This window comes from Rhinolophus sinicus, chromosome 1, assembly GCF_057876585.1.
Source record: "Rhinolophus sinicus isolate RSI-liver-muscle chromosome 1, RSI-T2T, whole genome shotgun sequence".
In the NCBI taxonomy this organism is placed as follows: domain Eukaryota; kingdom Metazoa; phylum Chordata; class Mammalia; order Chiroptera; family Rhinolophidae; genus Rhinolophus; species Rhinolophus sinicus.
The window spans coordinates 120,476,498-120,504,021 of record NC_142501.1 but is presented as its reverse complement, the minus strand read 5'-3'; the positions used below and the strand labels follow the sequence as shown (position 1 = coordinate 120,504,021).

General features: G+C 35.4%; 1 protein-coding gene across 1 annotated transcript in view; it reads right to left on the bottom strand.

The window, feature by feature from the left end:
• Positions 1–27,524, bottom strand: part of MALRD1 (MAM and LDL receptor class A domain containing 1) — a 544,472-nt gene that overhangs the window by 214,615 nt on the left and 302,333 nt on the right. The gene's annotated exons all lie outside the window — the stretch shown is intronic.

Sequence of the window (27,524 nt, the reverse complement as noted above, 5' to 3'; positions counted from 1 at the left end):
ATTCTGTTATTTTGACTATTTAAAAATCTATTATAGGGGCCAGCCCAGTAGCTCAGGCGGTTAGAGCTCCATGCTCCTAACTCCTAAGGCTGCCGGTTCGATTCCCACATGGCCCAGTGGGTTTTCAACCACAAGGTGTCCAGTTTAATTCCTCGAGTCTCACAAGGGATGGTGGGCTCTGCCCCCTGAAACTAAGATTGAACATGGCACCTTGAGCTGAGCTGCCGCTGAGCTCCCAGATGGCTCAGTTGGTTGCAGTGTGTCCTCTCAGCCACAAGGCTGCCGGTTCGACTCCCGCAAGGGATGGTGGGCTGTGCCCCCTGCAACTAGCAACGGCAACTGGACCTGGAGCTGAGCTGTGCCCTCCACAACTAAGACTGAAAGGACAACAACCTGAAGCTGAAAGGTACCCTCCACAACTAAGATTGAAAGGACAACAACTTGACTTGGAAAAAAAGTCCTGGAAGTACACACTGTTCCCCAATAAAGTCCTGTTCCCCTGCCCCAATAATAATAAAAAAAAATCTTAAAAAAAAAATATATTATAATATGATTATGTGAGTATCAACTATAAGTATTGCTATACCAAATTCTTCAATTGTAAAGAAAAAACAGTTTTCTAAAAATCTTATGTAAATATCTCCTTTAGATGTCTAAGGTCGGCGTAGATGTCTAAGGTCGGCGTAGTAGTAGTACAGTATTATGACATATGAATAGTCCCAGTATAACATAACATGACATGACATGACATGTAACATAACCCTAATGACCAAATAAAAATGACACCTACAGTAATACAGAATATAAACCAGTTGAGCACAAGGAAAAAGCTTAGATTGTATATATTGTTATTTGCTATTCTGAGTCTAACCCATCCTGGGAATTACGTGTTCAATAAATCACGATGATGAAAAGACAGCAATGAAAAATAAATAAATAAATAAATAAATACATGAATATATATATATATATATATATATATATATATATATATATATAAATATATATATTTATAATTTAATATATATATTATAATAAATATATAAATATAAATATATATAAGCATTATATTTGTTTAGCCACAAATAATTAATACTTTAGGTTCCAGTATTATGTTTCCATGATGAATTCACAAGAAAGCCTTTTTCTCTAAAATCTGTAATCAAAACAATGGAATAGAGGGGAGTATTTAGCTGACTGGCATCCAGAAAAATCAAGGGAGATGTTCCTACAGATTTATAGCATACAACTGTGACTTTTTAGAAATATAGGCTAAAGGAAAAAAGAGAAATATCTGAAGTGGGGACCCAAACGATTTGTGCATTCACAGTTTCATGCTTTTAGGGAACTAATGTTAGGAAATATGGCTGATGCCTTGTTCTGCTGAGGGTAACACAGATCGATCAAGTGGTTCTTCCTCTGCTGAATTACAGAGAGGGAAAGTGGAACTACATAACAGTTAATCTAAAATTAACTTTGCAAAACAACCAACAGTTTATACTTAGATCATTCAACATCCTTTCCAAAACAACAACAAATCTTTACAACCAGAGACTCAAGTAACTTCTGTGTTAAGGAGGATGAAAAACTCACACCTAATTAATGGAATTTTATGTCTTTCTGATAACTAAAAAGAGAATCTTTTTTCAAGGGTAGTCTTTGACTCACAGTGATGTCTTAGTAATTTGGAATCAAAGGAATGATTAGTTAAATTAAAGATGAAAGTAGAAGGGGTCTGTCTGACACATTGCTATGTAACAGGCATGGATATTGATAAAGTCTGTCTTAATTTACAAACTTAATTCACTTTGCTAATTTTCTCCTTTAATCTGCTTCTGCAGTTTTTAGAGCAACTCATCAACTATGCCAAGCCTCACAGGGTTTTCAACAAACGTCATCAAAGAAGGTTGCCTGATCACTTTAATCAATAAAATGAGAACCACTTCTTAAATCTTGCAACTGGCCTTTTCATAAAATGATATTTGAATAATATATTCATTGTCATTTTATGTGGTAAGAAAACAAGGGTGAGTTCTTTTGAAAACCAACCATGGATCAACCTAGTGATGGATTATTATAGAACATCATTCTAATATATTTGCTATTGTTACACTTTGAATATAACATATCAAATCTTATCCCCGTAATTATCAAAACCATTCATCCAGATGTGGATTTATACAGATGTATTCATTTATTGACTCATACATCCAGTCATTCACTTATTTAGCAAACATCTGATGCTCACGCAATGACACATACTATGTTAGACACCAGGAATAAAAAGGTGAAAAGAAAGGGCAACTACCCTGGGTTGGTAATGATTTAATATAGGAGAGAGTTATAAAAGGATATCTCTATAAAATTACTATGGAAATAGAAAACAGAGCAACTTTTAAAAAAATGGTTATACACTGATCCCTAAATTTTTGTTTCACATACATTGGTGCTTTATTTATTTACTTAATACTCTGATTTCAATTCTTTCTGAACTGAAAAAGAGAAAAATCTCTATTCGAACTCATGTCTTTACCACTGTCTGAGACTGTATCTCTTGCATTCGTGTGGATGTTAAATCACAAACCTAAGGCAATGACTGTATGAAAAGTGATTAACTACAGTAACAATTAAAATATATATTAATACAATAATGGTTAAATTACAAAAATTGAGAAAAAATACTCTCTTCTCATAATTTTTTACCCAACTTTTAATTGATTTCCCATGTATTATGCACATGGAAGCTTTATCTTATATAATGCATATGTATTTTAGCAGTGTGTTTGTCTCCATACTTTATGCCAGTCTTTCCCTTTTGGGTCATGTAAAGAAATACTAAAAAGATAGAGCCACTTTCAGTTGTAGATATTTATTAATAAGGTACTTTACAGCCACTTGGAATTTCAGTTTCACATGTTTGAGGTGAATATATAACTTTTCTTCAAATTATTAGTCATTTTTTCCAAAACCAATTGATCAGCAACTCTTTTCTCCAGCTCTTTTCTCTTTCTCATATTTTGAATCTGTTTCCAGAGTTTCTGTGTCAGTCTCTGATCTCTATTCCTTCATCAATGTCATACGTATGAAGTCACTATATTTTCTTCTTCTGGGAAGTTGAGTGGACTTATTTTCCATATTTCTCCTGCTAAAAATAACTAAGCCCCCTGGACATTATATATAGATTTATATAAACATAGAGATTCTGACAAGCTAGGGAGCTTGGGTCTCAACATGACAAGGTGGTGAGTCTCCTAAATTTTATTTTTGTATTGTATATCCCAAAACGGGCATGAGAACCTGGCAACTGGAAGTTCAACAGGCATGGGCTGGTCTCTCCAGCCAAAGGACCAGGAAAATGGAAGTCTAGCAAGAAAGAAAACATTTTGGTAATAATTGTTCTACAACAGCCAAACACCATAGGAAATTTACAGTCTGACCCCTAGCCCCAACAACAGAGGTTGAGAGGAAAACCTAGACTTTCAACCACATTAGGCCCCAAGGGCCCAAGACCCCTCCTCCCAAGTGTATTCAATAAAGGAAAGCTAAAAGAATTTGTCTCCAGGAGACCTAAACAAAACAATGGCTAGAGAAGCTTCTATGAACAGAAAGGAAATGTAAAAGAAGGAATCTTCGGACATCAGGGAGGAGGAAAAAACGTGAGTTATATGATAAACACATAATTTAGAAAATTCATTATGTGTGATGATTCAGGAAAAAATTAAAACACTTTCTAACATAGTTCTAAATGTATGTACAAGACATAAGTCACAAATATTATAAATGGGGGAGAGTAAAGTTATGTTAAAGAGAGGGAAAGTTTCTACACTTGAGTCGATTAAGTATTAATGTTACATTTGAATAGGTTACATTTTCATCCTTAATATTTTTTGTTCTTTTTGGTTTTCTCATAAATTCATTCTCCCAAATGACTTTTAGAATAATTTAATGAATAACTGAAATATTTAAACATTGAATTATTTGACCCTGAAATGTCATTTATCTTTTGACTTGTTCAGGTCTCTTTTTATGCCACTTACTAAAATTTTATAGTATTTTAATAAATAAGTTACACACTTATTATAAAATTTATTCCTAGATATATTGCAATGTGTGTTACAATGGTGAATGGGACACTTCTCCATTATTCTTCTCTGACCATGGATAATATAAAGAAACAATCATATTGTCAGGGTGATGATCTAGCAATGGTTGGTGGCTCCCTTACCCACTATCAATCCTGAAAGACTACAGAAACTATTAGAAGGATGGATTTGAGGAACAGCAAATGGAAAAAAGAGAAAGGAAAAAGTAAGCAGAAATAGGAAACACCTGGGAAGTCTACAGATTGTCTTTAACACCAGTGTCTTGATGGGGGGAGCAGTGGGGTGAGTTGTGGCAGTCTGGGGAAGAGGACACCCGGAAAGAGCAATGTGAGTGAGTGTAGGTTGTGGGAGAGCTCCCGTATGGTCATGTCTTTCTTCCTCATTGTATGTAACAGCAATTGCCAGACTTTATAGAAATCAGTAATTCAATTTCAGACTGTCATACCTGTGAGATATCAAGGCAGTTAAAAACCTTAAGATATGCAATTTAAAAAAAAAAAACATTTAGGAGATTGAAATAGTCCACGAAAGAATGCAAACTGTGGTAATACAATTCAAATGTATTATGCATGTATGAAACAATCTCACTTAGAGGATGGGGAATAAAGTGTTGACCTAAGTAAACTTAGAAATGAGTGGAGTCTGTAAGACTAAAGCCAAAGGAACTGCATATAAGCACTATATTCTAGTTGGTAAAGTTATTTCCCATGAGAGCATGGGTTAACTTTAGACCACTATACAGGTATACCACAATTGAAAAGTGATGAGATGCATAGAGAATAGTGGGAGCCAGGTTTTTCACTTAGGGAGTGAGACATTACAGATAAGCAAGGTGTGAAAGCTAGAATAATCTACATGGTAATGGATTATAGAAGACAGCACAAATTTGCATTTAGATTAATATGGATACAGATGGTTAAATACAGAAATATGTATAGACATGCATATACAGGCAGGTTTGTATACACACACACACATCTTCCAGGTCTGTCAGCTGAGAGATCCTATCAGCAACAAGACCCCCCCATTAACAAGGTTCATACCCAGTGCCCAGATCTGGTTTATAATACCTTTCCTCAATAAAAGGAAATAGGACTCCTTGGAGAAAAATGGCTGATTCTAGCACCGGCTCAGAAAACATACAATATAAGCCCTGGGCATCTTATAGTGTCAGAAAGTGAGAAAGTGTTTACATAAGTCAATACCCACAATGATGGGGGCATGTCAAAGGAACCAAGGAGCAAACTGAAAGGGCTCCTAATGCCCAAAGCTGGAACAACTTGAGCAACAAAATAAATAATGTAGAACTGGATTATCACCCACAGTATAAAATAAATACAATGAGTCCTCATAGACATAAATAAATGATTGAATAAACTAAATAAATGAGGAAAATAGACAATCTGTCCTACTGAAGAGCTCCAAATAATTAATGTAGATACTCCACCTTTTAGGAGGCGGAGCGTGACTTCTCACTCCATCAGTGACTTTCTTCCAAAGACCACCGTATGCAAAGGGGGGTAAAAGTGTAACTTCACAGTGGAGCGATCTGACAAATACTAACCTCAAGCCATGTGACCAACGTTAATATCACAGCGGTATCTCATTTTGAGAGCATGTACCCTTGAGATGGTAAGAATGATATTTTCCATCTGTGGTCTTACTGCCCAAACACATCATCCCCAGTCTAACTGTAAGAAAAACACCGGATTAAATACTAACTGAGGGACATTTTACAAAATACCTGACCAACACTTCTCAAAACCATCAAGGTCATCAAAAGCAAGGAAAGTCCGAGAAACTTTCACAACCCATAAGAGGCTAAGAAGGGCGTGACTACTGCAACAGAAAAATGATATTAGGGAAAAACTGAGGAAATCTGAATAAAGTGTGGACTTTAGTTACTGATTATCTACAGTACTGGCTCATTAACTGTGAAAAATATGCCATACTAATGTAAAATAATAATAAGGAAAACTAGGATGTGGGGTATACAGGAATTCTCTGCAGTTTCTTTGCAATAATTATATAAATCTAAAATAAAACAGTTCAATAAGCACAATTTCAAAATGCTGTTCTCTCTCTGTATATTTTATGTAATCATATCTCTATATCAATATAAATATTAATTATTTAATATAATTATCTCTCTATATGGGTCTTTTACATAATTCCTATGAATAACTAGAATTTATCAAATCAAATCTGAGAAGGCCAGAAAAAAGAATTATAAGAATTGTTTGACCTTCACTCATTTTAAGATAATAGGGAGAGTGTAGCTTCCAAATACGTATTCCAATTAAATAAAACTTTCTTTTTTTTTAAATTTTATTTTATTGGGGAATACAGGGGGACAGTGTGTTTCTCCAAGACCCATCGGCTCCAAGTCGTTGTCCTTCAATCTAGTTGTGGAGGGCGCAGCTCAGCTCCAAGTCCTGTCATGGCTTTCAATCTTTAGTTGCAGAGGGCATAGCCCACCATCCCACATGGGAATTGAACTGACAATCATGTTGTTGAGATCTAGTGCTCTAACAAACTGAGCTGCTCTAACCAACTGAGCATTCCTGCAACCCTCCGGAAGCTCAGTAGCAATTCGTTGTCTTCAGTCTAGTTATGGAGGGCACAGCTCACTGACCCATGTGGGAATTGAACCGGCAACCCTGTTGTTCAGAACTCGCACTCTAACCAACTGAGCCATCCAGCCGCCCTAAAACTTTCTTTTTGTGTCTGGTATGTCCATGATTTTTTTTTTTTTTTTTTTTTTTTTTGCTTTGTAAAAAATCAATTTTCATCAATTAAAAAAAATTAAAACATATTTAAATAGACATTGTGCTCATAGGAGATTGAGCACATCATACATAAAAAAAGATGAAAGGTCATATAGAAATAATTTTGAACATAATTGACAAAAATCATTTAATACATACTTGGTCCTAATCACTGGCATAACAGCGTAATTTTGTTTTTTTGCCGCTAACAAGACCAAATACATTGAATATTTGAAGCTACACGGATTATTTAACTGGTATTAAACCTTCCATAGTTATAATATTTTTGAAACATCATTTAATAAATGGAGAGGAGTGGCTAGAATTTAAAGTAATATCTGTAGCTAGCAGATAAATTCATGTAATTCTTTGAATCATTTAAATAATTTAAAAAATTAAATACTTGCAATTTATTTAAAACTGCAAAAATTAAAATGTTTATAGTTTATATATAGGTTAATGCTGTATCAAATTTTCAAAAATAGAACAAAATCAAGTATAGGCTATTTTAAATTTGCTTGAAATCTCTTCCATAGAAATACCTTGCAAACAGCTATTGTACTTGGAGTAAAATCTTTAGTCTTTAGTCTATGGTTCTTGTGTTTACAGGAAGATTTCTGCCCTGAGAGAATAATTTTGAGGGTTGGATCAATATACTCACTGGGTAGATGTGTATGGTTTTAGATGTACATTCTGTGAAATAATTTTAAACAGACAGGATGTCCTCATTTTTTGCTAGAATAATATTCCTTTAAATCCAAAATGTTTATTTCTTAGCAATTTTCTTTAACAATTTAGGCAACAAATATGGGCCTCTTAGGTGAAGTAGACAGTTTAACGCAAAGATTAGAGATCAATGAAGCTGAAATTGTGTAACTAACTTGTTATAATCATGTTCATTTTTACCATACTCATCTTTCTATTTTCCAGAGTTTCCAACTATAGAATCATAAACTCATTTACATTCTTTTATAAAGATCAGTTTCTCTTTCATTCATACAAATCCATAAATCTGATATATATATATATATATATATATATATATATATATATATATATATATATATATATATCTCCATATATATCCATACATATGCATGAATATATACAGAGGGGGCCAAAAAAGTCTATAAACAATTTAAGAAAGGAAAAAACTATTAAAACTGTATACTCAATATATATGATAACAAAAGATGAATACAAGTCACGTTTAACTTCTGCAGTTGCAAGAGGTGCTCAAAGTGGTTACCATCAGCATCCAGACACTTCCGATTATGGCAACCTACTGCTTGAGCAACGTTGACCAAAGTGTCCATTTGTATACATTATTTTGGCACCCACGCTATGTATAGGTTTTTGCCGTATCACAGCTGGATCTTCCTTTGGGGTTAGAAGCCACATCTTACCATGGTCTAGAGAAGTTCATGTATTGTCTGTCCCTTGTCTGTTTATAGAGCGGTCACAAAGTCCCCATGCATGACTCTCCTTTCCATTTTCCACACGGGTGACAAATGTTAATTTCTTTCTCCATGTTCACATGGTCATTTTCCTCCATATTCAATAAGGCAATACCTGACAGCTGTCTTTAGGTCTTCAAACATAGTTAGCAAAGTTAAGGAATTTCCCTAGTACCCTGGCCTAAAGTGAACTGTTATAAGTTGCTGGCTCTGGACACGAGGGGGTGTCACAGCATATCTGATCCACGGCCATTCTATCAGCTACTGAATGCACCATTAAGATGTTCTTTAACCGAGACAGCATGGACTGCTGCTGCGCCATCTTGCAGGATAGCTGTCACATGGACACATCTATTGGAGTAATGGAGCAAATCATGTCTGAAAAAGCAGTGTGTGTGTTCAGTAGGCAGTGGACTGACATACTAGTAAACAAAATTTGGTCCTATCGAAGGGCTCTTATGAAATCAATGCCTATATTATAAGAACAGGCGATGTCTACTTCTCATTTAGCAGACCACACAATCTCATGTTAACGGGGCTCAGAGGCCCTCTGCCCAACCTCATTTTCTACTAGGCTTCTCTTCATTCCTTTTGCTCCAGCTACATTCACTCTCTTTAAGCTCTCCAATGGCCCAACTTCCTTCCCATCTCAGAACATTTATATGAAATGCTGTTTGTCTTCCCCCCCCTTTCAACCTAGTTAATTCCCCCTTATGTTTCCGCGGAATAATACCTGCCTTATGCAGCCATCATTCATCTCAACTAGGTCATATCTCCCTAACATGGACTCTGAGAGACTTTGTACCACTCCTTCATAGCAGTTACACACTTGTAATTAGATACAGTCTTCACTGGTATGATGACTTGATAAGTAGTTGTCTCTCCCATTTGATACACAGACGATAATGCTGGCTAAAATCTGACAATCAGTACCTAGTCCAGTGCCTTGCACATAGTAAGGTGCTCAATAAATAACTACAGATGGAATGCATGTGTCCACCTACACAAATTTGTGTGAAGAGCAAATAAAAGTGCATTACATAATTGATGCTAAATATGTATATAATATAAAGATTGCAATCTGAAAATATATTTATTGTAAAGCATCCAAAATATTTTAATTTCCTTTTAAAACTGTTGGCAGGGGCCTAGGATATTGGGAGTTTCGAGGAGAAAGAGAAGACCCAATTAGGAATGCAATTATTGGAATTAATAGGATTGCAATATTTAGTGATTATCTTTTTTTCTTCAAATGTCACCTTGGAGAAGCCTTCCCAGGACCTTCAGCGTGCGTTTCATCCTCACTCATATCGTATCATCCCAGTTTAATGTTTATAACACTTTTATTTCTCATTTTCCAATATCACCTTGTGTTTTTATTATTTCAACAATTATTCATTGTCTTTGTTCCCTACCACAATTTAAAGTTCATAAGGACAAAAGCTTTCTCCATCTTATTCACCTTTAGATGTCCCATGCCTAAAACAGAACATGGCATAGTACAGGCACTAAAAAAAAATCATTTATTTTTTCAATGAATGCAGATTTCATTTCAATTTAGTGGGCTAGGATGCTGCATGGAATTGTTAGTTCAAAGTTCTCTGTAAAACTTCTACTGGATTTCATATTATTTTTGTGATACAGGTAAAAATTGATTTTAATGGGTTTAAATTGCATAACTCATTGTAATGAATTTTTAAAAACTCACTAAAAGGTATGTTCTCTAAATAGCGAATTACTCCATTCATATAGATAATTTCCTTAGACATACTGTAATTGATCTAAATCTTAGGTGATGCAAAAAAGGAATAAGAATTATCTATAATAAGGAATAAGCTGGGGAGCTGATCGCCCTGACAAAGTTACATTCAGAATGATTCCTGCAAGGTCTTTACTATATTCTCTCTATAGAAAAGCCTCACTAACCCAATTAAAGTCTCCAATCTATGCTATTCAAGGTGATTTCCTATTTAGTGGTTGATGGCTGCTTTCTACTGTCTTTCACACTACATTTGGTTCCTGAAGGAGAAAAGCATTCACATGGTTGAACATAGAAGAACAATGTTGAAAAAAAATTAAAATGAGAAGTCCTTAGGAAGCATCTGACAGGAAGAATAATAAGAGGAGGCAGGAAGGTCTGGAGCAAAATGTCAGTCATGAATGATTGTATCTGTCCCTTGGCAGACGCTGTTCATGAAGGTTGATAACCATTCGATGCAAATAGAAGAACAGCATTTTATGACAAAATTATTGGACATAAAACTCAGCTCAGTGTCTTCCTCCAGGGGTGGAAAAAATGAGAGAGAAAAGAAAGCAAATATATGTGAGCCAAACAGCAAACATGTACAAATGAACAGCAAACTGAAAGCTAAGATCCTTTTACAAATTTCTTTGCTGAACGGGACACTGGTGTACATTGTTTATAAAGCGTGAATAAAAATCTTTCAAATAGAGAATTAAAAGTAATCTTTCCAATTCAAAATCTTCTGAAAACCAATACTGTCTAATGGTTGACACAAAATAAAAGGTATAAAAGTACTACTTCTCAGAGAAGTATATATTATGTATGTATAAAGAGTGAGAGAGGGGCCGGTCCGGTGGCTCAGGTGGTTGGAGCTCCGTGTTCCTAATGCCAACGGCTACCGGTTTGATTCCCACATGGGCCAGTGGGCTCTCAACCACAAGGTTGCCAGTTCGACTCCTCGACTCCCGCAAAGAATGGTGGGCTGTGCCCTCTGCAACTAGCAATGGCAACTGAAACTGAGCTGCGCCCTTCACAATTAAGATTGAAAAAACAACAACTTGAGTTGGAAAAAGTCCTGGAAGTACACACTGTTCCCCAATAAAGTCCTGTTTCCCTTCCCCAATATAATCTTAAAAAAAAAAAAGAGAGAGAGTGGGAGAATTTTATTGCTTGAATAAATAATTGGAGTCACCAAAACAGGAATATTGTTTGGTATTTAACATTCAAGACAAAAATATCCAAACTTATACTCTCAAATATATTAATGAAATAAAAAGGTACATTGATAAAAAGGATTGCAAACCTAATATATGAGCATAAAGATGAAAGACAATACTGCCTTAACTAGTATTAACCTGACAACAAAAGAGATGTCTCGCCATCAATTCACACAGGTTAGGTAGGATAAACAACGGTTTATTAATTAAAGAGTAGAACCCCAACATGATTAAATGCATTGATTCATTTCTATACTTCCTTACCAATATATTGAGCATCAAGTCTAAGGCATTCTTCTACTTGCTTTAAAATGTTATAATGATAGAAACAAAACTTAAAATGGAGCGTTTTACCTCAACTCAAAGGAGGCATGTTTAAGTGGTTCACTACATTTTAACATTCTCTAATGCAGGTGAGGACAAGTAATGAAATCTGAATAGAAATGAATGTTGTATTTTAATTTAAATCAATTATTGCTAGGTGTCTTTCATATGCTATTAATCGAGCTGGGTGTCAAAAAGAAAAACAAGAAGTTATGATTAAAGGGCTCACAAATAAATGGGAACAAAAATACAATATAACTATGATACTTAAGTGTAAGCAAATGTTAAAGAAAAAACGCATAGTACTTTGGTGGAGTTGCAGTGAAGTGAAGGGCCTGCATGAAATTAGGAAGGTATAATACAGGGCGAAGCATTTGAACTGGGCTTTGAAAACTGAGCAAGGTATCACCAAGCACAAAACGTATAGGAGACATTATAAGCAAAGAAAACCACATGATTAAAGGCACTGGGGTATGGAAGTGCTGGAGTATTTGGGGACCCCTAAATAGTCAGGTGTGGTTAGAAGATCAAAAGGGAGTTAAGGAATGAAAAGAAAAGCCCAGACATAACAGACCAAGGCCATATTATGGAAAGTGCCATTAATGCCATCATGAGGATTTAGGACTCATTCCCATAGCCAATGGGAAACCACTGTCAGTTGTTAAGTTAGGGAACAGCTTGACCAGATCTGCTTTGAAGAAACCACATCTTTAGTAGCAAGGGCTGCAGACATTGGGCAGGATGGATTTGTGAGAATCAGCCTTGGAATTATGGAGGGAAAATATGGACCCAATGTACAACTGAGTTGGGTTAGGGCAGGGGTCACCAAGAAGGTGTAAAATTTGAGGAGCAAAGACTGAAGGACCTGGGAGTAAACATTGCTTTACGATGAATGAGAGACTTGAGGGGCTACATTCAGGATCTAGTTGAAATTGGATATCATAAATTCATGATGGAATTAATCAACATAAATGCATGGCTTTCTCAGCAGCCCAAAATTAAGGACTAGAAATCATGTAAAAAATTGTATTTTTCATGGAGGTAAAATGTACTGGACAGAGTTGAGAAAATTTAGGGCTACAGCATTTATCAGAAGAAGCCACATGCTTGGAGCCCAGGCTCTGCATACACAGGGATTATGTTTGAATCTTAGTTACATCACTTACTAGTATGACTTTGGGCAGATCACAGTTTACTTTGGCCTCTTTTTCCTTAGCTATAAAATGGATATAACAGCAATACTAATTCACAGGGCTTTATTTCAAACCTTTGTGATCACATGTGTTTTCAACTCAGAATTTGTCAAATGTTAGAAATTTATTACAGTCCATACCATATCTTAGGTGTATATACAGCAAGTTTGTACTACCAATTACTTAATAAAATATATGGATACTTCTGAAGTAAAATACATGATTATTAACGTATAAAGAAAGACTATACATAGCCTCATGTCAGTTTGTTTCACGTTTTGATGTTGAGTGAGTTAAAATAATATTTTTTAATCTTCAAAGCTTTTTAGGTTTTGAATTTATAGATAGGGCAGTATGTAGACCTGCAGAACCTAATACATAGGGTTGTGATGAAAAGAGGTAATCTACGTAAAGTGTTTGAAGGTCACCTGAATATGGGGAGTCCTCAGTAGTTCTGACGATAGAGAGGGTGGTGGCCATGATGGAGAACAGAGGCAGGGAGCGGGAGAATCAGGAGTACTTGGGGTCACCAGGAGTTAGAAAAGAATGTAATTTGAGAAATAAAATGACACAAGGAAATATCCAAAGATCAGAGTTTCTGAGTTAAGGAATTCAGAATTAGAGCAATTTCTAAGAAGAAGTGTATTTTGAGCAGTTGCCTAGGTGGGAGTTTGAAGAAAAGGGAAAAGAAGAAGTAAACATATGCTTGTGTTTTGTAAAGAAGAAATGCCTTTGATGACATGAATCAAGCATGAAGCATGCAGTAAAAGCTAGGTAAAACATTTAGAGACCATCTGCTCACCTCCTAATCACTAGCACTCCATCTCCCAAAGCCTCTCTCCACACCCCAAAAAGACATGAAGGTAATAAGGGAAAGTGATACTGGGTCAAACTATTTTTTATTCTGTCCACAAGGTGGGGACGTTGACCTGGAACAGTTGACACTGGTCGGAGATTCTGGACAGGTGATGAAAAAGAGGTTAAGTATGAACAGATTCTGATGTTTCTAGTTCAGGAAATTATTGCATATGATTTGCTATGCTTGCATACGTCTGTATATAGTTATATATAATATACGTATGTGTCTCATCCTTCATGGGAAATTCCATTATTTCTCTGTGTTCCTTTATCAAAGGTGCCTAGAGTACAAGGAAGTCCTATATAGAAGATGCTCAATAAATTTAAAAAATAACTGAACCCTTTCTGGCTTTCATGTATGTGTATATACCACATGTAAATTCTAATAATATTAACATAATAATAGCTCTAATTATTCTGGCCTCTTAGATACAGTCTATGCAATGCTAATAACAACCCTGAAAAGTACCCAGTATTAATCCATTTTATAAATAAGGAAACTGAAGGTCCGTAGTGAGGAAATTTGAAGCTGAGAACACATAACAAGAAATGTAGTCGAGCCGAGGATGAACCCAATTGTATCCGAATCTGATGCCCACGCAGCTGCCACTGCTAGGATTCAGAGAACTACACTAATGAGAAGCCATGTGCAAAACATGAATTCAATCCCTGCTAAGCCAAATGTAATATTTCTCTTTAAAATGATAATAACAACATTCACGCTGTAATTTGTTATGTGGACATTTTAACTACTGAAACACCAGGGTGAGAACTAAAAAATGAAAGTTTAATTTGCTTTAGCCTTTCAATTTAACATCTATATAAAAATATGAGATTCATGCACATTAAGGTTTAATATCTGAAAAGAGCCATGCATGTGCCTTAAAGCCTCAGGCAATAGCACTGAGACCCAAATGCCATGAGTAGTGAATTAATGACTTAGCAATCAATGGTAAGAAGCTTACTAGGGACAAGAATATTTCGTGAGAATATTTATTTATGCATGTCCTAGCTCCAGGGATTAAAAACGGAGATACTAAAGTTAATACAATGAAACTAAATGATAAAACTATAGTTAAGAGAAGACTTATATGGTAAAAATTAGGCGAATCCAATACACTGACCAAGATATCAGCCACAGACATTCCTCATAGATACATTCATTGGTGAAAAGAAGCTGCAAACACATGTGTGTGTGTGTGTGTGTGTGTGTGTGTGTGTGTGTGTGAGAAGAGGAAGATAAATTAGAAAAGTGTTAAAATATATTAAAAAGAATATAAAAGATATAAAGTTCTAACGTTAGATTTGAGTTGCCAGAGTTTCCTCTCATTTATTCAAGACTGAAAATTCCACAACTGAATGTGGGCTTAGCAGGATGAAACATCATGACCAATTAGCGATGTCTTCCGTGAGACTTGGATGGGACGAAAGTGCCACTTTTGGCCAGTATTTCCCATTCCTTCAACTACATGGTAAGTGACATGTGAGCTAAAATCTCTCACTATTTTCAAACTTGACTCATCTATAATTACTTTAATTTGAGCTCAGTGGAGTCTAATGGAAATAACCCACATCTCTATTAATTAAGCATGTTTTTTTCGCCACTATGAGCCTCATTTTCCACATGTGGAAAATGAAAACTGTCATATTTATCTTGCAGTCTTTTGTGAAGATTGGAGAACAACCATTTAAAGTTTCTAACATGATGCTTGATACAGAAAACATTAAAATGTTACCAATATACACGTATGTTCATATATGAACATTGATTATAAAATCTAAAGGAAATTGAAATGCACTTCTGTTACATAAAATATAATTGTTTAAACAGTATCATCTCACATCCTGTGTTCTTTCCAGTGTGATGTTTTGGGAGAGAGATGAATAATATTTAAAATAAGAAAAAAATATAAATCTTCATTCTCAAAGATTAGATTAGTGACCTGGGGTTCCGTAGGGAGGGGAGACTAATGAATGCATTGGTAGCTTGTACTTCAAAGGGGACTCTAAGGATAAACAATTACCCAACCATCATCCTACTCCACAATGCCCTGGACCACAGAGGTCTCCACGTTAAAACCATTGGTCTTGTCCCTGCCCACCCAATTCCACACTTGACAGCCTCCAGTTATATATATATATATATGGAGAGAGAGAGAGAGAGATTAGATAGATAGATAGATAGATAGATATGCATACTTCTGCATGTACATATATACACACCATACTGTGTGTGTGTGTGTGTGTATATATATGTTTATCTTCTACCATACTGTGAATACATATATATGGATGTATATCTACTACCATACTGCATACGCATATATATATGCATATGTCATAACCTAGTAAATGCTACTATTTCTTGTGAGTCACCATTGTCTTTTTCCACAGGGATGAGTCACTAATGATGAAGGAGGGGGAACAAGAGAAATCATGACTAACAGGTGAAGACCAAACTAAATAAACAGCCAAAACTGTATGGTTAGGCTAAGAATAAGGAAAAGACTGATTTTTTTAAGACTAATGAAAAGACCTGGGATTTACTCCACACTGTCATTTACTGGCTGTTTAAGGGCAGATCACCACTGTCTTGGAAAGCCACTCTGACAGATGAGAAAATAGGGAGAAAATGGCAAACCCCCATCACTGTCTAATGATGTGATAAGTATACAACTAAAATATTTAAAAAGACTTATCCAAAAATAATTCATGTCAATCATTAATAAGCTTTTTGGAAAGTGGTCCCCCTGTTCAAATCCTATCCTCTTTCTTTGTTGCAATTTTTATTTTACTTCTTTGAATCCCCTGACATTCAGTTTTAAAGAGCAACCCTTTTGTTAGCAAGAGACACAGACTTCTCTAGGACCCAATGCCAGTCTGGCTGCTGGTGGCTGCTGCCAAGCAAACGCAGCTCAGAGTATTATCCCTTTTGGACAACGACCATTTCAAGACTTAGGACGCAAGAACTAATGTTATTTTTAAAGCAAATGTTACTACTTAACATCAAACACAATTGGAGTAGTTTGTGAATGCAAAAGCAGGTAACAGTGAATTGTCCATTTCACAACAGTAAAAATACATTTCTATAACATTGTAATTGGAGCACTGAAAATCACTTTAGCTCTGATTATTGAAATGTCCAATGTAACGAGGCAAATCTCATGATAATGCATGTTTTTGTGGAGGGCAGAGAGTAACATCTCTCTCTCTCTCTTTTTCTAGTTTTGTTTCAGTAGAAATTACTTAAGATTATGTTAAGGAACAACAGGCATAATTCCAGAAATAGGAGCTAGATTTCTTGGTTCAATTCATTTAATGAAATATACAGAGGGTGTCAAAAGAATGTGTACACATTTTAAGAAAGGAAAAAGCCGTATTAAAATTATGCTGATGGTAACCACTTTGAGCACCTCTTGTAATTGCAGAAGTCAAACGTGACTTGTATTCATCGTTTGTTGTTGTTATATATTGAGCATTACAATTTTAATACATTTTTTTCCTTTCTCAAAATGTGTATACTTTTTTTTGGTACCCTCTCTATATTCTAAATATGTTGTTTTTCTTTTTCTGTTGTCTGTTTTATTTCAGCTGTACATATTATATAAGTCTCCTGGGATTGGTTTTATTCATATTTTTATGTTTTCCTATTAGATTAATGCCCAACATAAATGATCCATATGACATAATTTTCTCATTTCATTCTTGTTATGTCTGTCAGCCCACTCCTAGGTCAAACTGTGTTCACTGTTAGAATGGTCATCCTCATGCTGAGTCAAATCAGATACCCTGCTGCATCCCAGCCTTCAAGAACAGCTCAAGGGTTCTCAATTCTATTCTATTGGTCTGTTTCTGTTTTTCGGCCAGTACCATACTGTTTTGATTACTGTTGTCCTGTAGTACAACAAGCTGTACCAAAATTAACTCAAAATGGATCAAAGACCTAACTATAACACCTAAATCAGTAAACTGTATAGAAGAAAACAGGTACTAAACTTATGGACCTTAGGTCCAAAGAGGATTTTATGAATTTGACTTCAAAATGCAAGGGAAGTAAAAGCTAAAATAAATGAATGGGACTGTATCATACTAAAAAGCTTCTGTACAGTAAAAGAAACTATCAACAAAATAAAAAGGCAACCAACAGAATAGGAGAAGATTTTTGCAAACAGTGCCTCCGATAAGGGGCTAATATCTAAAATATATAAGGAACTCATACAACTCACCAACAAAAAAAACCAGAATACAATCAAAAATTGGGCAGAGGACTTGAATAGACACTTCTCCAAAGCAGATATACAAATGGCCAATAGACTTATGAAAAAATGCTCAACATCACTAATCATCAGAGAAATGCAAATAGAAACCATAATGATATATCACCTCACAGCAGTTAGAATGGCTATCATCAACAAGACAAATAGTAACAAGTGTTGGAGAGGCTGTGGAGAAAAAGGAACCCTCATACACTGTTGGTGGGAATGCAGATTGGTGCAGCTGCTAGGGAAGGCAGTGCGGTGGTTCCTCAAAAAATTAAGACTAGAATTACCATATGACCCAGGAATCCCTCTCCTGGGTATCAACCCAAAAAATCTGAAAACATTTATCCATAAAGATATATGCGCTCCAATGTTCACTGTAGCTTTATTTATGGTGGCCAAGACACAGAAACAACCAGTGTTCCCTGATGGATGATTGGATAAAGAAGATGTGGTATATATACACAATAGGATACTATTCTGCCATAAGAAAAGATGAAATAGTGTCATTTGCGACAACATGGATGGATCTTGAGATTATTATTCTAAGCAAAATAAGTCACACAGAAAAAGTAGAGCACCAGATGATTTCACTGATATGTGAGATAAAAACTGAAAACAACAAAAGAACAAGACAAACAAATGAAGAAACAAAAACTCATAGACACAGACAATAGTTTAGTGGTTACCAGAGGGTAAGGGGGGAGAAGGGTAGCAGATGAGGGTAAAGGGGATCAAATATATAGTGATGGAAGGAGAACTGACTCTGGGTGGTGAACACACAATGCGATATATAGACGATGTATTACAGAATTGTACACCTGAAACCTATGCAACCTTACTAACAATAATCACCCCAGTAAACTTTAATTAAAAAAAAAACACAAAAAAAAAACAGCGGAAGGAAGTGCTTCCGGGTGACACAAAGCTGCCAATTTTACAGTCTATTTTCAGCTTTGTTTCTCCCTGGGCCTCAGTCCCTTGATTTCTCCTCTTTCTTATCGGCTGCAGGGTTGGTTGGCTCATCTCTTTATACACATGACACGTTGCCATTGGGGTCCCTCAACAATGCTGAGATTCTTCCCTAGACACTCAAGTGTCCCCTGCACTCTACTGCTTGCAGACAGGGTAGCTAGTGGTTTAATGCATTTAGTTTTAATGTTGGCATCATCATTTGCATAGAATACTTCATTGTAGGGTATTATTTGCTTGTTTTGGTCATTTTTGTACCATATTAACTTTATAGCTTATTATTCCTAAATTATGGCCATTTGAGTTAAAAGACCTTAAAGATAGTAGGAATAATTATTACAATATTTGTTAATAGAGTAGTAAATTTCTCTCCCCAAAGAAACTGATTTAGAGTAAAACATATTAAATTGAATTGCATTTTGCTATGGAATGGTGAGAATGTACAATGTCTAGGCCTGTGCTTTGTTGAACAACATAAACAATCAGAACTTTATCAAATCTTCTAAGCCAGATTTGGCTGAACCTCCTATAGCAATTACGAGATATCACAAAACTTCTTCAATTGAAATGAGCACTTCTTTTTTTTTTTTTGGTTTAATCTCAGTCTTTCAATTTTAAGGGGGCACCTTCCAACCTGACACATAACCCAGGCAGCCATAAGTACAGAGTGAGCTCTGCAATGGCACGAGAAGCTCACTGGGGGCTTCACTGCGTAGGAGTCAGTTAGTTATAATCACTACAAGTACAAGCAGAGTCTGGCTGATGATGAGACTGCCCTAAACTGGGGTGGAGGGAGAGAGGACACCCACACTAGTTTTCTTGGGGGCATACTTCAAGCACAAGAGTAAAGAATGAAAATGCTATCATTGTTGCACACTTTACATTTCTCATAGAAATTTCCAGCCCAGTTAGTGAAGCTTCATAAACTTCCCACATTGAAGGGAAAATGAAAACTCAGACAAATAAACTTCAGGGAAGAATTCTAGCCAGAACGTGAAATCTGGCTTAGACGATTATATATAGTGCAGTAATTATGTTACATTCTTCCAATAAACCCTAGATCCAGAGGATCCTACATCTCATCTTTAGGTATAAAAATGCAATCCTCGTTTGTTAAATTTCACTCTAAATCTTTACTTCTGGAGCCAGAAAGCAATTACCACTCTATGCACAAATATTATGAGGTAATAATATCTTCGTCAGTCTTAAAATTTTCTCTAGCATGTTGTCTCAGAAGCCTTCAGGTTTTCATTCCATGACTTTTCCAAAAATTGTAAGTCTTTTGGTGGGTCTATGTGTTGCTATGTTTAACTTCTGTATACGGCATTTTTAACATCTAAAAGATATTTATCTTGCTAATACTTTCATTATTGTTTTGAAATTCATTTCTCATACATTGATTACTATGTTCCAGCATAAATATATTTTATTGATCATAAAATTGCAAAGGTATTGCCTAGTGGCATTCCATCTCAGGGCTCCATAGTCAACTTTCTTAAATATTAGGGCCAACATGAGGTTAGGAAAGGTTATAAATGGGACAGAGCCCACAGAGAAGCAGTAAGACTCACTTAAAGTTTAAAGAAATGGATTTTCCTTTTCTCAATTTCTTCCTAGATGTAATGCTATTTTTCTGCACCAGTATGTTTATCATTCTTCCAGAGGATTTTGCTCATTACTGGGGTCATTCACTGCTCTTTGTTGTGTTTTAATCATTTTTTGTTGTATCATCAAAGGCAGTTTGCTACAAATGGGTCCGGTCATGTGCTGCTTCCATCTTTCTTCTTGGCACACACATACTAACTTTGGCTCTGGTCTTTGAAATCCCTGTACCTAAGCCAAACTCTCAACACGTCTTTCATATTGAGGGTTTTAATTTAACCCTGTCCTGGTCAAAAAGAAGGAAAAAAAAACCATGCAGAAACAGTCTGCCTTTGGAGAGGGCTACAATGAATTATGAAAATCTTCTTTATGAATGACTGACAAGTTGACACTCTGATAGCGGAAAAAAACGTTATATTTTTTACCACATTAATTTCAATAGAATATACAGGATATGTTAACTGGAGCTATTAATCATCTGCATTTGGTCAAATTTGCAATAATAAAAGATGTTTCTTTCTTATACTCTTCAGTATGTAAAGCTTTTAAATACTCTCTAACCCTGGAGTAATTAACCAGGGACACAGTAATTACAGGACTTTGGTGCTGATAAAACCTTGTACTTATTTCACTGTGGCCTCTAAGCAAGAATTAAAAGGCCTGCTGTTAAGATTGCCTGTCTTGTCCTATGACGACCTCAGGTGAATTAGGTATTACTTGTTATTCCCTCTTTAAGTTAGTGAGTTTCTTCACACGTCTCCAAAGCCAGCATTATAATGTCAGTGCTTAGAATTAGAATGCATCAGAGAGCCAGGGTTCAGAGCCTGATTCGTATTAGCAGAGTTTGTGGAACACAGTGTGTTAACAATTTCTAAGTTAAAAACACAAACACACTTAGCATAATAATCTCAAGGTCCATCTATGTTGTCGCAAATGGCATTATTTCATCTTTCTTATGGCAGAATAGTATTCCATTGTGTATATATACCACAACTTCTTTATCCAATCATCTATTGAAGGACACTTTGGTTGTTTCCATATCTTGGTCCCCATAAATAATGCTGCAGTGAACATTGGAGCACACATATCTTTATGAATAAATGTTCTCAGATTTTTTGGGTAGATACCCAGGATAGGGATTGCTGAGTCATATGGTAATTCTATTCTTAATTTTTTGAGGAACCTCCATACTGCCTTCCATAGTGGCTGCACATGGATGGATCTTGAGAAATAAGCGAAATAAATCAAACAGAAAAAATAAAAAAACATATGATTTCACTGATATGTGGTATATAAAACTGAAAACAAAAAATGAACAAGACAAACTAATGAAGAAACAAAATTTCATAGACACAGACAATAGTTTAGTGATTACCAGAGGTTAGCGGGGAAGGGATGGTAGATGAGGGTAAAAGGGGTCAAATAGATAGTGATGGAAAGAGAACTGACTCTGGGTGGTGAACATACAATGTGATATGTACATGATGTATTACAGAACTGTACACCTGAAACCTATGTAACTTTACTAAGAATTGTCACCCCAATCAACTTGAATTAAAAACAAAAACAAAACAAAACACACACACACACACACACACACACACACACAGAGGCATCAGAAACATCTACAGTGAAAGGAAAACATAAACAACAGGTGTGACTTCTATCTTTCCATTTAATAGAGGTCAGTGAAAGTAACACTTAGATACATTTCTGATTACCAAAATTACTGCAAAATGAAGACTTGTCATATTCAATACATTAAACGCAATCAAAGCTTCTTTTCAGAGTCACATAGAGGAGACATCTCCTTGTCCACCAATGTATGAATAAACAATGAATATTTCAATTCCCAAAGTCATACTTAAAAAAAATAGTGTATTAGGTAGAAAAAATTATACTCTTTAATTATCAGAATCTTCTAAACCATGGCGTTTATATTTGAAAGTAATGTGTGTGTGTGTGTGTGGGGGGGGGTGTTGATATGTATTTTAGCCTTCTATCAATATTATCTAGCAAGCTGGGTAGCTAAATATATATGATATCTCCTATGCACAGATATAATGATAGGTTATCAGTACATAGTTATTTATGAAGACCTACATTCATCCTAAAACTTTGCATTCTTTGTGATAATACCCATATGAGTTCATGAACATAAAGTTGTCAAGACCTTTCTTAGGTGAATCTGTTTGCCTTAAGATCAATTAATCCAGAGGGCAAGGGCCCGTGTACGTGCATGCTGTTGTAACCCCAATGCAAAGCACACTGGAAGTGCTCAGCAAACATTTGTTGAAAGATAAGGAAATGATACTTCCACTACATCACATGTTTATATGATGTGATATGTATCACATTAGATGCACACATACACACACACACACAGTGAATCTGAAATAGAATCACTACACTCGACATTGTGGTGAAGGAATGAGTAAAAATAGCACTCAATAACTACACAGGGCATACACAAAAATGGATGGTGTTAGTCTAGCAAAAGCATATTTTGTTCACTTAAGCATATTCATTAAAGTATATTCTGTCCCTTTAAAAATGTTACATCTGCTTACTTAAGATAAAGATTTAGATACTTCTGCTTCTTTAAATTATTGTAGTAAGATTAATTAATTTATAACAGAAGTAAATTTGTTCCACTATTAGACTTAAGACTTCATTGCTTTTACAGTGTATATTTGTCCTGCCATATTGATATATTAATTGTCTGCTGTCTATGTCTGTGAGTTTTGCTTATTTGTTTGTCTTCTTTCTTTGTTGCTTTCAGTTTTATATCCCACATGAGTGAAGTCATATGGTTCTCGACTTTTTCTGTCTGATTTATTTCACTTAGCATAATAATCTCAAGATCTATCCATGTTGTTGCAAATGGCTGTATTTCATCTTTTCTTATGGCAGAACAGCCTTGCATTGTGTATATATATCGCGTTTCCCTGAAAATAAGACCGGGTCTTATATTAATTTTTGCTCTAAAAGATGTATTAAGGCTTATATTCAGGGGATATCATCATGAAAAATCATGCTAGGTCTTATTTTTGGGGAAACATGGTATCACATCTTCTTTATTCAATCATCTATCGAAGGACACTTTGGTTGTTTCCATGTCTTTGCTACTGTGAATAATGCTGCAGTGAACACGGGTACATATATCTTTACGGATAAATATTTTCAGATTTTTTCGGGGGAGATACTCAGGAGAAGGATTGCTGGGTCGTATGGTAATTCTATTCTTAATTTTTTGAGGAACCTCCATACTGTCTTCCTTTGTGGCTCTATCAATTTATTATACATTCTGACCAGCAGTGTATCAGGGTTCCTTTTTCTCCACAGTCTCTCCACACACTTGTTATTACTTGTCTTGTTGATAATAGTCATTCTAACAGGTATGAGGTGGTATCTCCTTGTGGTTTTTATTTGTATTTCCCTAATAGCTAGTGAAGTTGGAGCATTTTTTCATATATCTGTTGGTCACTGTATGTCTTCCTGTGCATTTTTTAATTGAATTGTGTGTGGGTTTTTTTGTTGTTGTTCCTTATATAGTATTTTGGATATTAGCCCCTTATCAGAGGCGTTGTTTGCAAATATTTTCTCCCATTCAGTTGGTGGCCTCTCTGTATTATTATTGTTTTCTTTTGCTGTGCAGAAGCATTTTAGTCCAATATAGTCCCAATCATTCATTTTTTACTTCCCTTGCCTTTCAGGTCAAATTAATAAAATCTTCTCTGAACCCAAGGTCCATAAGTTTAGTAATTGTGCTTTCTTCTATGCAATTTATTGTTTTGGGTCTTATATTTAGGTAGTTGATCAGTTTTAATTTTGGTATATGGTGACAGATAGCAGTCTAGTTACATTCTTTTGCACATGGTTTTCCAATTTTCTCAGCACAATTTATTGAACAGGTTTTCTTTTCTCCATTGTATGCTTTTGGTTCCTATGTTGAAAATTATCTGTGCATATATATGTGGGTTTATTTCTGAGTTCTCAGTTCTTTTCCATTGGTCTGAGTGTCTGTTTTGCTGCCAATCCATGCTGTTTTGATTATTGTCACTTTGTAGTACAAAATGAAGTCAGGGAGTGTGATACCTTCAGTCTTGTTGGCACCCCCCCCCCCTTAGGATACTCAGTGTATTTTGTGAATTCATACAAATCTGATGATTTTTTGTCCTACCTCATTAAAAAATGCCATTGGGACTTTGATGGGATTGCATTAAATCTGTACATTGCTTTAAATCTGTACATAGCCATTTTAACTATGTTAATTTTTCCAATACATGAACATGGAATATCTTTCCTTCTTTGTGTTTTTTTCAATTTCTTTTAATAATGTCTTACAGTTCTCAGTGACAGGTCCTTCACATCCTTGGTTAACTTGATTCCTAGCTATTTCATTCTTTTTGCTGTAATTGTAAAAGGAATTCATTTTTTCATTTCTTTTTCCGAAATTTCATTGTTAGTATATAGGAAAGCTATGGATTTTTGTTCATTTATTCTGTATCCTGCAACTTTACTGTACTTGTTTATTGTTTCTAATATTTTTGGTGGTGCTTTTAGGGTTTTCTATATAAAGAATCATGTCATTTGCAAAAAGTGACAATTTAACTTCTTCATTCCCAATTTGGATGCCTATTATTTCTTTCTCTTGCCTAATTGCTCTGGCGAGGACTTCCAACACTATGTTGAAAAGCAGAGGTGATAGGGGACAGCCCTGTCGTGTTCCTGAACGTAGAGCAAAGGGCTTCAGTTTTTCACCATTAATTATGAGATTAGCAGGGTTTGTCATATATGGCCTTCATTATGTTAAGGTATTTTCCTCCTATGTCCATTTTATTAAGTGTTTTAATCATAAATAGATATTGTATCTTGTCAGATGCTTTTTATGCATCTATTCATATGATCATATGATTTGTATCCTTTATTTTGTTTATGTGGTGCATCACACTGATCTATTTGTATATGTTGAACCATCCTTGTGCCCCTGGAATGAACCTCACTCAATCATGATGTATAATCTTTTCAATGCATTGTTGTATTCAATTTGCTAGAATTTTGTTTAGGATTTTTGCGTATGTATTTATCAGAGATATTGGTCTTCAGTTTTCTTTTTTTGTGTGTGTTATCCTTACCAGTTTTGATATCACGGTAATGTTGGCCTCATACAATGAGTTAGGAAAAATTGCCTCTTCTTCAACTTTTTGGAAGGGTTTGAGTAGGACCGATATTAGATCATGTTTGAATGTTGGGTATAATTCACTAGTGAAACCATGTGGTCCCAGACTTTTGCTTTTCGGGAGGTTTTGGATGATTGTTTCAATTTCCTTACTGTTGATCAGTCTATTTAGATGTTCTAGTTTATTGTAATTCAGCCTAGGGAAGTCATATATTTATAAGAACTTGTCTATTTCTTGTCGATTATTGAGTTTTTGCGGCAGATAGTCTTTCATAGTGTTCTTCTATGATCCTTTGTATTTCTGTGGTATCCATTGTAACTTCTCCGCTTTCATTTCTGATTTTATTTGTGTCTTTTCTCTTTTTTCCTTAGTGAGTCTACCCAGGGGTTTGTCAATTTTACAAACTTTTTCAAAGAACCCACTCTTTCTTACATTATTTTTTCCCATTGTCTTTTTGTTCTCTATTTCATTTAATTCTGCTCTAATTTTTATTATTTCCTTCCTTCTGTTGACTTTGAGTTTCATTGGTTCTACTTTTTCTAGTTCTTTAAGTTTTCAATCCACGTATATCAAGTGAGTTCAATATGTAAGAATAAAATTATCTTCTAAAATACATGATAAAGGAATGACTTTTTTCCTTCTCTGTAAAATGCATTGATTGATATACATAGTAATAACTGTTATTTACTTAGTATATTGTCCACACTTAACACTACAATGAGAAGGAACAATGATACAGAACTCATGGAATTCCCTAAAGAGATGAATGGGGTTTTCATGGAGAAAGGTGTCAGTACAGAAACTTGTGAGTAGGATGACATGATCATTGTTTGGTTTTATGTTGGCTGACTCTGCCTGCCTCCTATTGGCTCATTTCCTACATTCGTTTGTCTTTTTTTTTTTCACTGTGAGCTCCTCATTTGCAGGAGGTTGTGTCCTTAATTGTGAAGGTGTCCCACAGAGATTCAAGTTCAACCCTAAATTTTCCAGTCGTCTTACATTTGTCTTAATGCTAAAACCTTAGTTCAGTATGTCTCCCTCATGCATACAGTATGCATTGGGATTTCCCACTGAAGAACTTTGTAAAAATTGGGTTTTGAAGTTATTGTAGAAACTTTTGATGGCAAACATTTCTGTTGCTTTTTCTTGTTGGTTGATAGAGTTTTTCTACCATATTTCCCCGAAAATAAGACTGGGTCTTGTATTAATTTTTGCTCCAAAACGCACATTAGGGCTTATTTTTCAGGGGATGTCTTATTTTTTCATATACAACAATCTACATTTATTCATGTACAAAAATCTACATTTATTCAAATACTGTCATGTCATCTTCTTCAGGAACATCGTCATAACTCTCCAAACCCTGAATTCTGGCTTGAATTTCTTGTGACTCCATTTCCTGTAGAACCATTGGCCCCAATCTCTCATGTCCAGCAATAGAGCTCTCCTTAAATGAGCATTTCTTGTCCATGTAGCCTGCTCGTAGGGCATTGGCAACACAGCTGTCAGTGATTTTATCCTATGAATTCTTCACCTAACTCACAACCTCTTGCAGGCTAGACTTTACAAAGTTTGCACACTGATTTCTCTCCATTCTATTTTCAATGTAGTCATTGATTTCCATGCACAAATGGTCCTTGAATGGCTTGTTTATTGCAATATCAAGAGTCTGGAGATAGGCAGCCATTCCTGCGGGAATCATTATTTGATCTATTCTTCTCTCTGCAAGGAAGTTCTTCATGTTTTTAGTGGAGTGAGTGCTGGCTGAATCCCAGACTAGCAGACCTCTTTGGCCACCTCGCGAAACAAGTGGCAGCATTAGATCGACCCACTTCCTTATACCT